This window comes from Mobula birostris, chromosome 1 (assembly GCF_030028105.1).
Source record: "Mobula birostris isolate sMobBir1 chromosome 1, sMobBir1.hap1, whole genome shotgun sequence".
Lineage (NCBI taxonomy): Eukaryota > Metazoa > Chordata > Chondrichthyes > Myliobatiformes > Myliobatidae > Mobula > Mobula birostris.
The window spans coordinates 146,328,310-146,343,273 of NC_092370.1; positions in this window are offsets into that span (position 1 = coordinate 146,328,310).

Consider the following 14,964-nt stretch of genomic DNA (forward strand, 5'->3'; position numbering starts at 1 on the left):
TGTCTATGATCAACCCACCTCTTTTGCTTCCCTCCCTGTCCTTTCTGAAACATTTAAAGCCTGGTACTTGAAGTAGCCATTCTTGCCCCTGCACCATCCAAGTCTCTGTAATGGCCACAACATCATAGCTCCAAGTACTAATCCACTCTCTAAGCTCATCTGCTTTGTTCATAATACTCCTCGCATTAAAATAGACATATTTCAAACCATTGGTCTGAGTGTGTCCCTTACCTATCACCTGCCTCTCCTCCCTTTTGCACTGTCTCCAAGCTTTCTCTATTTGTGAGCCAACATCCCTTTCCTCTGTCACTTCAATTTGGTTCCCACTCCCCATCAATCTTAGTTTAAACTCTTCCCAATGGCCTTTGCAAACCTCCCGCCAGGATATTGGTCCCCCTCACATTCATGAGAAACCGGTCCTTTTTGAACAAGTCACACCTGCCCCAGAAGAGGTCCCAATAATCCAGAAATCTGAATCCAATCCCTGCTCGAATCCCTCAGCCACGCATTTATCCTCCACCTTATTCTATTCCTATACTTACTGTCACGTGGCACAGGCAATAATCCTTAGAATACTACCTTTGAGGTCATGCTTCTCAACTTCCTTCCTAACTCCCTGTAGTTTGCTTTTAGGACCTCCTCCCTTTTCCTGCCTATGTCATTGATACCAATATGTACCACAACCTCTGGCTGTTCTCATTCCCACTTCAAGATATTGTGGACGCGATCAGAAACATCCCGGACCCTGGCACCTGGGAGGCAAACTACCATCCGCGTTTCTTTCCTGTGTCCACAGAATCGCCTGTCTGATCCCCTTTCTATAGAGTCCCCTATCACTACTGCCATCCTCTTCCTTTCCCTACCCTTCTGAGCCACAGGGCCAGACTCTGTGCCAGGTTGCTTCCCCCAGGTAGGCCGTCCCCCCAACAGTACTCAAGCAGCAGTACTTATTCTTATGGGGGACCGCCACTGAGGTACTCTCTAGCAGCTGCTTCTTGCCCTTCTCTCTCCTGACTGCTATTCATTTATCTGTCTCCCCAGACCCTGGAGTGACTACCTGCCTATAGCTCCTCTCTATCACCTCCTCACTTTCCCTGACCAAACAAAGCTCATCGAGCTGCATCTCCGGTTCCCTAATGCGGTCCCTAAGGAGCTGCAGCTTGATGTGCCTGGTGCAGATGTGGCCATCCGGGAGACTGGGAGTCTCCAGGACCTCCCACGTCTGACACTGAGCACAGAAAGCCGGCCTCACACACATTCTTTCTGTCTGTGTTCTGAACATATAACCTACCTCGTCTTGACCCGTTGTCGCCAAAGCCCCGTTGAGCCAAAGCCTACTCCTACTCTGTCTCCCGCTCCTCTGGCACCCACTCTGTAAAGCTGTTTTCTCTTTAAACTCTTCCCGCTGTTCTCACTGGCCGACCTCCATGTGCTTGCGCAGTCATGCCCCGTTCAAACTGCTGAAGAAGTAACTGTCACCTTTTCAACTCTGCTCGCTTTTCAACTCTTCCTGCTGTTCTCACTGGCCAACCTCCATGCACTTGTGCAGTTGTGCCCCATTCAAACTGCTGAAGAAATAACTTAATTTACCTTAATCCTGCCCACCAAGGCCTTCTCATGGCCCCTTCTGACTCTCCTAAATTCATTCTTAAACTCCTTCCTGCTGGCTTTATAATCTTCTAGATTTGCATCATTACCTAGTTTTTTGAACCTTTCATAAGCTTTTCTTTTCTTCTTGACTAGATTTACAACAGCCTTTGTACACCACAGTCCTGTACCTGTACCTATACCTTACCAGCCTTTCACTGTCTCCTATGTACCTGTGCAGAACTCCACACAAATATCCCCTGAACATTTGCTACATTTCTGCTGTAGATTTCCCTGAGAACAACTGCTTTCAATTTATGCTTCCAAGTTCCTGACTGATAGCCTCATATTTCCCCTTACTTTGTCTGAACAACTGAACTTCTTGAATATGTCTGCATGCTTTATGCATTGAGTTACTGCAATATGATTGGCTGATTAGATATTTGCATTATTGAGCAGGTGTACCTAATGAAGTGGCCACTGAGTGTAAATACCGAAGATTATTTAGATAGATGGACTGTAAACACAAAATACTCTGCAGATGCTGGGGTCAAAGCAACACTGGAGGAACTCAGCAGGTCGGGCAGAATCCATGGAAATGATCAGTCAACGTTTTGGGCCGGAACCCTTCGTCAGGACCGTAGGGGGAAGGGGCAGAGGCCCTATAAAGAAGGTGGGGGGAGGGTGAGAAGGAGAAGGCTGGTAGGTTCCAGGTGAAAAACCAGTAAGGGGAAAGATAAAGGGGTGGGGGAGGGGAAGCAGGGAGGTGACAGGTAGGAAAGGTGAAGAAGGAATAGGGGAAAGCACAATGGGTAGTAGAAGGAGGTGTAACCATGAGGGAGGTAGTAGGCAGCTAGGGGAGGGGGCAGAGTGAAACTGGGATAGGGGAAGGGATGGGGGGGGGAATTACTGGAAGTTGGAGAATTCAATGTTCATACCAAGGGGCTGGAGACTACCTAGACGGTATATGAGGTGTTGCTCCTCCAACCTGAGTTTAGCCTCATCATGGCAGTAGAGGAAGCCATGTATGGACATATCCAAATGGGAATGTGAAGCAGAGTTGAAGTGGATGGCAACCGGAAGATGCTGTCTGTTGTGGCAGACGGAGCGGAGGTGCTCGACGAAGCAGTCCCCCAATCTGCGTCGGGTTTCACCAATGTAGAGGAAGCCGCACTGGGAGCACCGGATGCAATAGATGACCCCAATAGACTCACAAATGAAGTGTTGCCTCACCTGGAAGTACTGTTCGGGGCCCTGAATTTTGGCAAGAGAGGAGGCGTAGGGACAGGTGTAGCACTTAGGCTTACAGGGATAAGTGCCGGGTGGGAGATCTGTGGGGAGGGACATGTGGACCAGGGAGTCGTGGAGGGACGATCCCTGCAGAAAACAGAGAGGGGTGGAGAGGGAAAGATGTGCTTAGTTGTGGGGTCCTGTTGAAGTTGGTGGAAGTTATGGAGGATAATGTATGGATCTGGAGGCTGGTGGGGTGGTAGATGAGGACAAGGGGAACTCTGTCCCTGTTGTGGTGGCAGAAGGATGGGGTGAGGGCTGAAGTGTGGGAAATGGAGGAGATGCGAGTGAGGGCATCATTGATGACGGCAGAAGGGAAACCACGATCCTTAAAGAAAGAGGACATTTGAGATGTCCTGGAACGGAAAGCCTCATCCTGGGAGCAGATGCGGTGGAGACGGAGGAACTGGGAACAGGGAATGGCATTTTTGCATGTAGTAAGGTGGGAAAAGGTAGTTATGAGAGTCAGTGGGCTTGTAGAGGATGTCAGTGGGCAATCTGTCTCCAGAGATGGAGATCGAGAGATTGAGAAAGGGGAGAGAAGTGTCCGAGATAGACCAAGTGAATTTGAGAGCTGGGTGGAAGTTTGAAGTAAAGTTGATGAAATTGACGAGCTCAGCATGGGTGCAGGAAGCAGCACCAATGTAGTCATCAATGTAGCGAAGGAAAAGTTGGGGAGCAGTACCAGTATAGGTGTGGAGCACAGACTGTTCCACATAACCAACGAAGAGGCAGGCATAGCTGGGGCCCATGCGAGTGCCCATAGCTACACCCTTGGTCTGAAGAAAGTGGGAAGAACCAAAAAAGAAGTTATTGAGTGTGAGAACCAGTTCCGCCAACCGGAGGAGGGTGGTGGTAGTGCGGAACTGTTGAAGTCTGTTGTCCAAAAAGTAGCGGAGGGCTTTGAGGCCTTCTTGATGGGGAATGGAGGTGTATAAGGATTGGATATCAATAGTGAAAATGAAGCGGTCGGGACCGGGGAACTGGAAGTTATTGAAGAGGTGGAAGGCATGGGAAGTATCCCGGATGTAGGTGGGGAGGGACTGAACTATGGGTGGCAAAATGGAGTCCAGGTAGGCAGATACAAGTTCGGTGGGGTAGGAGCAGGCAGAAACTGGGACAGTCAGGCTTGTGGATTTTGGGGAGGAGGTAAAACTGAGCAGTACAGGGCGTGGGGATTATGAGTTTAGTGGTTGAGGATGGAAGGCCTCCGGAGTTGATAAGGGTGGTGATAGTACGGGACACAATGGCTTGATGTTTTTTGGTGGGATCCTGTTCCAGGGGTAAGTAAGAGGAGGTGTCAGAGAGCTGCGGTTTGGCCTCAGTGAGGTAGAGGTCCGTTTGCCAGACTACTACGGCACCACCTTTGTCTGCGGGTTTGATGGTAAGGTTGGGATTAGTGTGGAGAGAGTGGAGGGCAGTGCGTTCAGAGGGAGTGAAGTTGGAGAGAGGAGTGGTGAAGTTGAGATGGTTGATGTCTCGGCGACAGTTGGAGATGAAAAGATCGAGTGCAGGTAGAAGGCCCGGGTGCGGTGTCCAGGAGGAGGAGGAGGGCTGGACGGGAGAAGGGGTCCTCAGTAAGGGGAGGGGAATCTTTGCCAAAGAAGTAGGCTCGGAGACTTAGGCGACGGAAGAAGAGTTCAGCGTCATGGCAGGCACGGAACTCACTGAGGTGTGGACGGAGGGGGACAAAAGTGAGGCCCTTGCTAAGGACAGAACATTCTGCCTCAGAGAGGGGAAGGTCAGAGAGGATGGTGAAGACACGGCAAGGATTGGGGCTGGGGTCAGGGGAGGGTGAAGAGTGGGAGGTCTCAGGAGGGAGATGGGGTTGGGATATTCAGGGAGAGTGGGGTTAGGGGATGATGAAGGATCAGAGGAATGGGGGGAGTTGAGGGGTAGGGGAAAGGTTGGGAGTTGTGGGGAGGAAAGAGGGTAGCGGAGGAATAAGACGAGCGGTAGGACCCAGCGGCAGTAAGAGTGGTCCCGGTCTGGAGAGGGGCGGGACCTTGGTCTGAGTTGGATCTGGAGCTGGGGGTGGCGGAGCCTGTAGCCTGCAGGGCATCAGAACTGATGTCCGAGTTGGAGGTGAGTGAGTCCATGGCCCACCGGGGGCTGGGTCCCATGTCCGGGAGGCCGTGGTTCGAGTCGGGGTCAGAGTCAGAGGCGGATGGGTCTTCGGCCTGCCAAAGGCCTGAGAAGTCGAGGTCCGAGGAGTCGGGGTCCGGGCTGGAGCTGGTCGTCAACGTGGCCTCCAGACGGGCGAGCTTGTGGTCCTTCTTGGACGCAAGGAAGGAGAAGAAATGGCGGTTGGAGGCATGAATCTGGCGGAGAATGAAGTGTAGGAGAGGTCCATGGCAGACGGTGGAGAGCAAGGCCCGGAGTGGTGGCAGCGTGAGGGACAGGGACTAGGTATCTCTGCATGGCAGTGAGCATGGCGCGGAGAATCCAGTGGGAGCAGCGGAGGGAGCAGCGGTCAATGAAACGGAAGTACCTGGGATCCTCGCTAGGCCTGAACTGGGAGGCCTGGAACTGGAGCTGGAATCCCTGCGGTACAGGATGGCGGTGGAGACACGTTCCCAGGAAGGAGACGTGGCTGTGGTAGTGGGTCTGCTTCAGGATGTGGTCGAAGAGTCAGAGACAGGCGGAGATCACAGACGGGAAGCAGTGAGAAAGGGTCTCACTGAACTCCCGTCAAAGGGAAGATTTAAACTTCTTCAGGGTAGGCATACCTCGAAGAGACTTCGCAGCGGAGTAGCGAATCGTAAACACAAAATACTCTGCAGATGCTGGGGTCAAAGCAACACTCACAACATGCTGGAGGAACTCAGCAGGTCGGGCAGCATCCGTGGAAATTATCAGTCAACGTTTTGGGCCGGAACCCTTTGTCAGGACTGAAGAGGGAAGGGGCAGAGACCCTATAAAGAAGGTGGGGGAGGGTGGGAAGGAGAAGGCTGGTAGGTTCCAGGTGAAAAACCAGTGAGGGGAAAGATAAAGGGGTGGGGGAGGGGAAACAGGGAGGGGATAGGCAGGAAAGTTGAAGAAGGAATAGGGGAAAGCACAGTGGATAGTAGAAGGAGGCGGAACCATGAGGGAGGTAGTAGGCAGCTGGGGGAGGGGGAAGAGTGAAACTGGGACAGGGGAAGGGAGGAGGAAGGAATTACTGAAAGTTGGAGAATTCAATGTTACCGGAAGTTGGAGAATCATACATGGGCTGATTGTATGCGCATAAAATGATGCTATATTTAAGAGTATCTGTATGTAAGGTGACTCTGACAGGAAATTATAAAGTAGTGTGGGATGTAATGGGTGGAGGTGTTGATCAGCCCAAAAACTTGGAGAAAGTAACTGTTTTTGAGTCTGGTCATCCTGGTATCTTCGATACATTTTGTGGAATGTTTGCAGTGCCACTAATGGTCTGTTGGTGGTGCTGCTGACTTGTGAAAAATACTGCGTGGCCCACAACCATAACAGCAATCATCATGTGGCAAGTGGACTTAAAAAAGGTTATAACCAAAGTCACTGGTTTGCAATTTTCCACAAAAATAAAACTGTAGTCAAGCATAATAGTATGAACGTAAATGGCTGGATGGTGGTTGGTGTGGACTCCGTAGGCTGAAAGGCCTGTTTCCTTGTTGTGTTTCTTTATGACTAGTAGGATTTGCTGGATCTCAATGGACTGAATGGCCAATAATGACCACAATAATCACACAAAATCCTCCAATGCTGAAATCAAAATGAAATTTGGCATTTCATAAACACAAAGGATTCTACAGATGCTGGAAATCTTAAGCAACACACATCACACGAAGTGTTCAAGAGACTCCGCAAGTCAGGCAGCATCTAGGGAGGGGAATAAACACAGCTGACATTCTGGGCCAAGACCCTTCATCAGGAATGGAAAGAAAGGAACATTCTGAGCCAAGCTTCTGCTTCATTCTTTTCCAATCCTGCCTGGAAAGGTCCATGGATGCTGCCTTACTAATTGAGCTTCTCCAGCATTTTTGTGCATGTGGCTTGAAATTCCACATTTGAAACACGCATGTCAAGGAAAATAGATGAAGAATGTCAAAAAAGAAGATAGTCATGTGTAAAGATGAAAAATGGAATTACAAAACTTTTACAGTACAGAAGGCCATTCAGTCCATTGAGATGATCCTCTATCCAGCAAATCCCACTAGACATAAAGAAGCACAACAAGGAAACAGGCCTTTCAGCCTACAGAGTCGACACCAACCGCCATCCAGCCATTTACGTTCATGCTACGTCAATCCCAAATGTTATCTCCCCACATTTTCAATAAGTCCCCTCAGTGTACATTAGGAGCAATACACAAGAAACCTACCCACTTGCAAGTGTCTAAGGAAACTAGAGCCCCAGGAGTGACAGGGAGAACTTCAAGTAGACAATACTGGAAGCCAGAATTGAACCCAGTCTCTGTTTCTGTGAGGGAAGCTGCTCTCTTAGCTGCATAACTGTGTTTGCTCTTTGGTCCTTTTCTGCTGCCCTGCAAATCCTTGACCTTCAGAAACATGGTTTTGTTCATCTTTGAGTGCAATGTTTGAATCTCCTTCCAACACACTTCCAGGCATCAAACTCCTGACGGTGACAAGTTGATAGGTAACATTTCTCATCGTGTCATGTACAAACCAAAAAGTAACAGAAATCACAGTGGCTCCTTCAACTTATCCCAGCACTGAATACCTGGTCCCCATATTTCCTGGTTTCCTTAGTGGCCATAAGCCAGTGATTGTCATCACTGGATATGATTCTGACTGCGTACCTAGTTTTGTACAGCTATTAAAACAAAAGCTTCATGCCATCTTAAAAATTTCTTCTCTAGGCAGTTAATCTAATCAATCATTCTAGTTAGTCCCCCTCCCCGCTCTATTACGTCAGTCACCGCGCTGCACTGTAAACTCCCTAAACTATTGTTTATAACGCTCTTTACATTGTAAATGTACCCCCCCATCTAATATGTCAGTCACTGCTCTGTAAACTCCCTAAACCATTGTTTATAATGCTCTTTACATTGTAAATGTACCCCCCATCTAATACATCAGTCACTGCTTTGTAAACTCCTTAAACCATTGTTTATAATGCTGTTTACATTGTAAATGTACCCCCCTATCTAATACGTCAGTCACTGCACTGTAATCTCCCTAAACCACTGTTTATAATGCTGTTTACATTGTAAATGTATGCTGGTATTCATGCTCGTATTATTTCATATCTGTACTTTCACTTCTAACTTTGTTTATGTCATGGTTCTGTTTGGCAGTTCCCCTTTAATGCTTCTTTCTCCCTGATTATGCCCTAATTTCAATCATTAGATTTCCAATTGCTGCTAGTTTACCTAATTACAGTACACCTGGTTTTCATTTCTTTCTTAGGTTGCCAGTTTGTTGGTTTAGTCTCATGTGATACCTCGTTCTCTTGTCCGCTTAGAACCGTTAGTTCTAAGTTTAGTTCCAAGTTCTGCTCTAGTTTCAAGATAGTCCCTGTAGATCCCGTCTCCTTGTCAAGATTCCTCCGGTTTGCTGCTGCTCGTTCACTTCTACGCCAGCATCCCCAACTCAGTTGACGTGTTGGTGTCCTGCACTTGGGTTTTCCTCAGTCATCCCGTGCAACAGTTTATAAGCAATTCTTTATTCTTTACAACCCGTAAGTTACTACAGAAGTACTGTGGAGAGCATTCTAACTCGCAGTATGTGGGGGCGGGGGCACTGCAAAGGATTGAAATGAGCTGAAGAAAGTTGTAAACTCAGTCAACACCATCATGGGCACTAGCCCTCTCACCTGAGTACCCTTTATCCTGTGAGCCTGCCCTCATTTCTAGATTCTCTACCCTAAAAAAGGAGTATCACCTGTTACTCCTCTCACTTTCCTATATTCCAAATTATATAGAACAATCTCTGCTCATCCCAGACTGAGAAAAGGAGTAAAAGCCATAGAGACTTAGGCATACAAGGTTCCAGGAGTGATCATCAATCAGAATCAGAATTATCATCACTGACATATGTTGTGAAATTAGTTGTTTTGTGTTAGCAGCACAGTGCAATAAATAAAATAAACTATAAATTATAATACGAAATAAGAATGTATTTTTAAAAAGCTATGTTCAATTGCCGTAAGGCTCTCTTACCGTTGTACTTCAGCCCACTTACAGTGAAGTCACCATCCTCTGAATTGCTTTATTTGGTGTTTGCTTCCTGTGTTTTATGAGCTTCTGCTCACCCACAATTACTAGCTTTTCTGTTCTCCATTTTCATGAAGGGGGCTGTTTACCTGGCTATACTCCAATTACTGCCATCATCTCTCCACACACATCATCTCTCCACATCTCTCTGCAGGCTGCTTTCCCTCCCATTCTTCCCCACAACTAATCTAACCTCCCCTTTCCCACCCCCACCTTAAAAAGTAGTTCAAAATGATGCTGGAGATCCAAAATAAAAACAGAAGATGTTGGAAATACCCAGCTAGTTTGTTTACGTGTGTAGAAAGAAAAACGGGGCTAATATTTCAGGTAATAAGCCCTTCAGTGCAAAAAAAATTGTTCTGAGTTAATTAAACTAGTAATTAAAAGCCTGACAAAATGAATCCCTTCTGCCTACTCAAAGTCCGTATCCTTCCATTCTCTGGACACTGAAGTGCCTCTTAAACACCTCTATTGCATTAGCTTCCATCACCACCTCAAGCAGCACATTCCAGGCATCCACCACTCTGAGTGAAAAATGCTTCCCATATACCTACCTACCTGCTCTCACCCTAACTACATGCTTTCTAGTATTAAAGATTTTAACCTTGAGTAAAATTTACCATCTGTCTGTTCTATCTATGCGTCTAATAAACTTCAATCAGGTGCTCCCTTTCCCACCAACACTACAGAGAATTAAAAGTCCAAGGGCATGCCCTCTAATCCAGGCAGCATACTGGTAAACATCTTCTGTATCCTCTCTGAAGCCTCCACATCCTTCCTGTAATTATGCGACCAAAATTAAATGCAATATTCCAGGTGCAGCCTCACCAGAATTTTAAAACATTGCAACATAAATTCCTGATTGTGGACTCAATGCAGAAAAAGCAGTGGAATGAGAAGGCAGGTGTGCTGGCATCTCACACCCTCATTTTAAATGTTTGTATTCTGACCTGTACAATTCTCCATGGCAGCAAATCTCTCAGGACCCACCATCTGAAGATCGGGACATTCTGATCCTTTAGTCTAGGGTTTCCTCTAACAGTAAGGAAGGACAACTCCATTTTGGTGTGTCCTGGGATCAGATTTCTTTGTGAACAGGAGGCACAAGGGGGCATAAGGTCCTGTCTGTCAGTGAGTATGGAGTTCAAAGCTGGAAGTCAGGATCCCATCATCAGCTAGTCTGGGTGTCAATACCAAAATTTAAAGCCCAGAAGTAGAATGGAAATCCAGAGGTCAAATCCTGATGGAGATTGCAGACTGGAGACCTGCCCCGGAGCTGGAAAACTGATGGTCTGTGTGGATAAGTGTGAGGGAGCATGGGGAGGAGGGATGGAGTTCATTTCTCTGTTGTTGTTTTGTTGTTCGTTGTGTTATGCGTTGTTCTGACAAGCAATGTGGGCGCGCTGTGTTGGCACCGGAATGTGTGGTGACACTTATGGGCTGCCCCCAGCACACCCTCAGATGTAACACAAATGATACATTTGGGAAATGTTCCTGAACACATGTGACAAACTCTTTCCCATCCAGCGCTTTTACAGTTTGGGAATCCCAGTCAGTATGTGGAAAGTTAAAATCTCCTACTATCACAACCTTATGTCTCTTGCAAAGGCTTGCGATCTCATGGTCATAGCTTTCTTATTCCTCACTAGACAAAATCTCCAGTCTGTCCTGACTGAGCACTGCCATGACATCTTCCTTGACCAGTAATGCCACTGTTCCCCTTTTAATCCCTCCTGCTCTGTCATAAACAATGGAACCTGGTATATTGAGCTGCCAGTCCTGCCCTTCCTACTAAAGCTAATGTATCGTATTTCGATGTGCTGATCTGAAGCTCATCCACCTTTCCTACAACACTCGTTGCATTGAAATATCCACAGCTCAGAACATTACTCCTACCATGCTTGACCTTTCAATTCCTGACTTTGCATGTTGGCTTAGCATTATCTTTCTCCACAACCATTCCACTATTTTTTCTGGCTATCTGAATCTGGTTCCCATCCCCAGCAACTATTGTATTTTATTGCCTATTGCTTTTCTCTATGTAGTTTCAATGGGTCAGAAACAGACGTCCCACACCCTGTAATTGGTTTCACTAGCCACCAAGTAAAATTTTGTGTCTTGAAGACTGGTTCTTATTTTAGTTAATCTATAATTATGCTATGCATAATTCACAACTCTAGAATGTTCCATACAGTCCTCAGAAATTAATCAGAATCTACCATTTCTCCAGATGTGTGGAAGTCACAATGCTCAGTGACAGATCGTTAATACTGTCTGTCAAAGTTCAGTGCAGAGGGAGAGATCAAATCTTTCTTCTAGTCCTTTTCTTGATCTTCCTTGCTTTAACACTTCCCCTCACACCCAAAAATCCTCCCACTGGATGGACAAAAATAAAGTAAAGGCATCCATTAGTCTTGCGACACCATGGATCTGCGCCTGGAAAGTCTTCACTCTCCAGGGTGCAGGCTTGGGCAAGGTTGTATGGAAGACCAGCAGTTGACCATGCTGCAAGTCTCCCCTCTCCACGACACCAATGTTGTCCAAGGGAAGGGCATTAGGACCCATACAGCTTGGCACCAGTTTCGTCACAGAGAAATGTGTGATAAAGTGCCTTGCTCAAGGACACAACATGTTGCCTTGGCTGGGGCTCGAACTCACGACCTTCAGGTCACTAGTCCAATGCCTTAATCACTTGGCCACGTGCCCACAGATGGGCAAAAATAATCTGCAGGATAAGAAGGAAATTGGTTAGTTTTTGTAATATCCAGGTCAGTAGTTAACAGAGCTGCTGTTCCACTTCTCCAGCAGTGCAGAGTCCCTGTAACACCCCAACTTCAATCACTGAGTGGCAGTAGGCAGATGGTGCTTGCATACGTGCACATTTGGAAATGCTGCAAACTATTACTGATTCCATCACTGAAATACACCATAAACATCCAGAAAATAGAGCCCTTGACTAACCTGATCCCAATGCACAACATTTCTCCCCAAAAATCAAGTTCCAGGACAAAACGTGGTCTTGAGAACCACTTGTCTTCAAAGGGAGACAGTAAAGATGAATGAGCCAATATGGTCTTCTGCCATCTGAGGAAAATGCCAATCGATATCTGGAACCAGGCTCTTAGTCTGTCAAATTTCAAACATCCATGAACCCTGCTCCACTGTCTGCTTTAGAGATGTAGCTAGCCTACAGTAGGTTCATAAAGCATTGGAAAAGCTTCCGAATCCACCAGGATGACAGGCTGGTCAAGCAATGATAGCAGGAGTCTGACACTATTATAAGTGTCAGGCTCTTCTCCCACACCAATGTCCCCAGCTTATCACAGTTAACCAGTTTTGGTTAACGCCAGGCTCCTGACATGAGAATTTGACATAACCTCTGCCATGGGCTGTGATTCCAAGAAAAACAGAAGGCATGCTTCAAGAACATCTTCAAAGTTTCCTTCTAAAAATACAACACCCTCACAAACTTATAGGAATCTCTGACCAATCTAAACTGGCAGAGGATTATTTGGGAAAGCACCAGGTACTTCAAGTAATTCCAGTGGAGCAATCGGTGGTAGAAAAGTCCAATAACTCAGTCAACCATCTGTCTGCTGGGTCAAAACCCTCCTGCTCCATCTGTGGAAAGGTTTGCAAGTCTCAGTACTGGCCTCTATCACTTCAGGAGCCACAGGAATGGACTATAAACAAGTTATCTTAGCTCCAAGGAAATGCCTAAACAGACAGAAGAAGACACAACCCTGTCAACAGACTGATGAGTGGAGACGTTAAGTGGGCATATGCTGATGGTAATCAGAAAATTTGTCTTGTCACAAAAATGTGATGTTCTAACACTAGGGAAGATGTGGCTACTATCTTGTCTCACTGGTTTCAGACCTTATTTCAGATACTCTCTGTGTGGAGTTTGCATTTTCTTTCCTGTGACCATGTGCATTTCCTCTGGCTGTTCTGATTTCCTCCCACATCCCAAGGATAATTAACCGATACAAATTGTCTCCTTATCAGCAGGTAAGTGGTAGAAATTGGGGGAAGATCTTTTAAATGGGAATGCATTTCAATTTCCCACCCTTTTCTACAACCAGCCTGTCAGACATGCATATCATGTGCCAAAGATGTGGAGCACTGGTATGACTCATCTCTGCTCTATTTTTTTTCCCATAATTCCATGTAGATTAATCAGGATCAATAGTTGTAAGTGAGAAAATCACCTAATGGTCTATACTAAATATGAGCTTGCTTTTAATATGCATACATATTGCTAACCAAAGTAATAATGTAAGAACTTGAAAAGCTGAAATAATCAAAAAGTATACGTGAATAAACAGATTTACAGGTATTGATTTTAACGAATGTTTTGATGACAAACTCTGCCATCTTCTTCAGGGATGATGCCAGGGCATGCCTAGTCCAGTGACATTTATATGCACACAGACTTGTACCCCAACAATAATAGCTGCCATCTTGCCTCCCAACATTGAGAGTTACTTTGATTAACCGTGCAAAAACTAATTTGGAGCCGGAGGGTCTCCATGAGGAAATATGATGATTTTTCATGACATTCCTACGGAATGGCTACAAGGTGAAGGAAATCAACCAGGCCCTTAAAAGGGCTGACAGAAAAAAACAAAACAGGAAACCGTCGCTACTGCCTGTCTTCCCTATATTTCCAATGTTTCTGGAAGGATTGCCAGGACCCTAAAGAAATACCAGATTAATACCATCCACAAATCATAAGGAAGCTCAAATCATAGATTATGCAGTCAAAGATGACCTGGAACTCAGGACGGCTGGCATTTACAGGATTACCAGTGCTGGTGGAGCAGCGTATATCAGCCAGACGGGATGCATGGTGGAAAGCCGCATCAAAGAACACAGGAGGCGTATCCATTTGGGGTTCCCGGAGAAATTGGCGGTAGCAGAACACTACATTCACAATGGCTTCACATTCAATTCACATTGACTTCGATGATTCAAAACTACTGTGCCGCACTAATGGCCTTTGGAACCACCTGGTAAAGGAAGCCATTGAAATAAAACTAGAGAAAAAGAATTTTAACGAAGACAAAAGTCTTGCTCTAAGCAAGAACTGAAATTTGATTTTAAACAAGGTGGGAGAGCGGAAACCTGATTGGATGAGGACTAACCAATCAGGAGGGATGGATGACAGGGATGTAAATACCACCTGACTGGCATCACCTCTGATGAAGATGGAAAAGTTTGTTATCGAACTGTCAGTTAAAATTGATAATTGTACCTGGCTGGAAACCTGAGAAGAGTTTATTTCTGAAATAAACATTTGTTTAAAAACCAACCATTATAATGCAACTGTAATCTTTAGGTGAAAAGCATCTACTGTAAATCCAATTAGTCAATCTTTAATCATGACTGACAAAAGGATTCCTCCTGATGGTGATGGATTGTTGTGTAGATTTTAATATTTACATCAAAACAGTAGGAGCTATAGAATTATGTATTGCTAGAGTTAAAACAATTAACCAAGAAAATCCCAGAGATCACAGGCACAAGAGATTCTCCAGATGCTGGAAATCTAGAACAACACACACAAAATGCTAAAAGAACTCAGCAAGTCAGGCAGCATCTAAGGGCGGGGGGAATAAACTCCATTATCCCTCCACCTTCCCTTTCTCCCTTGCTCTCCTCTCCTCTCACATTCCTTCCTCTTCAGACTTTTACCTTTCCACCTGGTACCTCTCACTTCATCCCCCTCCCCCACCTACCCACCTTCCCCATCACGTGGCTTCACCTATCATAACCTTCCCCCCACCTTCTGATTCTGGCTTCATCTACCTTCCTTTTCACATCTGATTAATATTCTCAGCCCAAAACTTTGGCTGTTTATTCCCCTCCATAAGTGCTGCCTAACTTGC